General features: G+C 39.3%; 1 protein-coding gene across 2 annotated transcripts in view; it reads left to right on the forward strand.

Annotated features, from left to right (window-relative positions):
• The window catches only part of LOC129568807 (uncharacterized), a 148201-nt gene that overhangs the window by 33045 nt on the left and 112265 nt on the right, over window positions 1-2891 (forward strand). Inside the window, exon 1 of one of the 2 annotated variants that reach the window (XM_055447113.1) lies at window positions 1398-2891. This exon is cut by the window's right edge and continues 1752 nt beyond it. The exons of the other annotated variant lie outside the window; for it this stretch is intronic. The gene's annotated coding sequence lies outside the window, so the exon portion shown is untranslated. Of the gene's footprint in view, window positions 1-1397 lie in introns of those variants that run through there. 2 annotated transcript variants of the gene reach the window in all.

The following is a 2891-nucleotide window of genomic DNA, read 5'->3' on the forward strand; positions in this document are numbered from 1 at the left end:
TCTCTCTCTCTCTCTCTCTCTCTCTCTCTCTCTCTCTCTCTCTCTCTATCGTAACTTTTGCCCATTGAATGCCATGCTCACGCTCACGTTGGATAGAGAATAGATTGAAGTGAGATATGGTCAAGCATCGGAAGAGATATGGAAGAGACCTAAATATAACAGAGGGACAAAAAACACAGACACACAGACAAAATGGTCGATACAAAACAACCTGCTGACAAGATGACGACGAGACCATCGAAAGCAAAAACTCCAAATACTTGCGTCGTCTGCACACTTTGTGCTTGACGAACTGATATTGAATGAACAGCTGTGCGCGTCACACAAGCCTCTTACACACATAAAACACGCTGAAAATCTTCCACAATCGTCTTCTATGTCATCGTTTACCGTGTCTATCTGTAAACTATTTTTGGGTTTTCGTCTTCTTTTTTATCGCGTTTGCTCCGATTTCGTAAAGAAAGGAGAGAGAAAAAAACATACACGACCGACAAATTGTTTCATAGTTTATGTTTTTCTCATTGAATTATGTCTTTTCTTGATGCCTTGTTGTTTTTTTTTTGTTGCCGCCGCTGTTTTTTCCCTCGTGTTAGTTTATGTGTGTGTGTGTATCGTGACAAAAAGTTACCGAATCACTCGTTTATTATTTCGTAATGTGGCTGGCTCTTTTGGTGTGTACGTGCCGCTCAAAGCGTTGGCTTTTTATCACACATCACGGCCCGCAAAGCGGCAATGTGTGTATCTTCACCGTCCCTTCGTACTGTTACTTTATTACAACAGGCTTTTGCTCGGTTATTACACATCAGTGCCGTGTTGTTCTCTCGATGAAGTCTTCCTTCTGTTCGCTTCTACTTTCTTCGCTATAATTCACTCGGTTGCGTCTCACTCAGTAATTCAGATTAATTCCATTTTATTTCTTTTCACTGTAATTTATTTTGTCCCGTGTGGCAACGCGCGCGCGTTTTGCGTTCCCAATGAATCCGTCTGTTGGCCGTTTCTACTGTATTCCAGCGAAAGAACCAAGGAGAAAAAAAGAGTTTCATTCCTTTGATCTATTTAGAATTTTGAGCGAATAAAAATATATGTACGTACTTTTTATTGAGTTTAATTGAAATGCCTGTAAACAAGGTGATAAATCCATGTTAATTGTTTTCCTCTTTACCTTTGCCCATCGTGTCTCCGAACGCGACATTCCAAAGAAAACCAGTAAAAGAAACGAAGAAAACAACACTTTATATTTCTTTTGTTATTGTTATGTTCGTGTTGTTGTTTTTTCTCTTGTTTTCCGTGTGTCGGTTCGTTTACTTTTTCTTGTGACCAACAAGAGCGCGCGCGCAATGATGAGTCGGCATATTTATCATTTGTGCATTGTCACATCGTTGACTTCATCACACTAACTCACATACAACTTCTATTTTCCACGTCTTGCGTACAAATTAATGCGCGGTTTCAAATGTGTCGAATGGAAAATTAATGTATCCTAATGCAATCAACGATGGTCACGTGTACTTGTTGTCGTTGTAATCAATCACATAAGCGCTTTAACCATGGAATAACAAAAAGAAACGAAAAATTTAGAAAAATTACACATCGTTAGAGTTCATACGCAACGTTCAACGAAGCGGTCAAAAGGTGTGTGTATTCGGTTTCATTAACGATAGTGTAAAGCGCTTTAAAAGTCTAAGGCCTTCCTCATTAAAATGATCACTTAACACACTGAGCACAATATCACGTCCAGCTGACATTAGATAAACCATTGAAATCGTTAGCGGAGTCTTTTCCTCTTTAGCATAACACTGTGCCGCTCTGGACAACGATGACAACGACAATGACAACAACGACCATAAACTCATCAACGACATATGCATATCTATTTATAAATGATGCATCATCTCAAATGAATAAAACCGAAACGAGCCAAAAATTAGAAGTCCTAAAACATTCGTTGCTTTTGAATGAGCACGGCGCGATGTCGAATTTTGTATGGATTTGAAATAATTAGATGTGGCGTGTGTATTGGCTCAGAATTGACCACATGACGATGATGCATGAAACGTGCTCCATCGTGTTCAAGTTAACAATGCACATCGAACGAGAAAACGTTAATCATTTTGTTTATTTTAAACATACATATTTGTATCGTTTGTTCACGTTCCGTTCATGCGTTGCGATGCACAATTGCACATAACGACAAATGGTTTCGACTTTGGTTTCAACCACTTTTTTTTCGTGTTCATATTTTTTTCTCGTTCGGTCGGTTTCGCTCTGTATTTTTTTCTTCTTCTTCTGCTTTATTTTCAACATTTTGTGACTATTCAAATAGTTTGGTCGGACTCTGACACAGTTATGCATAATTCGAGATGCATACGAAAATAGTTCATGATTCATGTCTCGTGCGATCGTAATGTTTACGCTGCAATTGACCAAACCATATTCAGTGTGCACATGTAAAATTGATTGAAAATTCTATTCTGCCTTCGGTTCCCACAACTCTTGACATCGTGGTTGACTGCCATTGCTGCTGCTGCTGCCGTTGCAGCCGCTTTTCCATTTTACGACCATTGTGCAAAAAGTAATGAGCGTTCAATCGCCTAGTTAGCCATATCGCACCAAGAGCACCGCAACCCACTCACTATATTCGGATGCAAAAATTATCGCATGTTCGATGCATTAACGAAAGAGAGACAGAGACAGAGAGAGTGACGATATTTGCTATACATGGAGCGCCTCATTCTTTTCATATACTCTCCAATGAAACCTACTCAGCCATATGTATTTGCGTGTGTTGTTATTTTATTTTTGGCCTTTATGTATTTGGCTTTTTCTTGTGCTTTTGGTTCCGTTCCGTTCTTCTCGTAGTTTTCTCTCTCTCTCTCTCTCTCTCTCTCTCT

Source organism: Sitodiplosis mosellana, unplaced genomic scaffold, assembly GCF_009176505.1.
Source record: "Sitodiplosis mosellana isolate CC-2019 unplaced genomic scaffold, AAFC_SMos_1.0 Smas_scaffold_22, whole genome shotgun sequence".
NCBI classification, from domain to species: domain Eukaryota; kingdom Metazoa; phylum Arthropoda; class Insecta; order Diptera; family Cecidomyiidae; genus Sitodiplosis; species Sitodiplosis mosellana.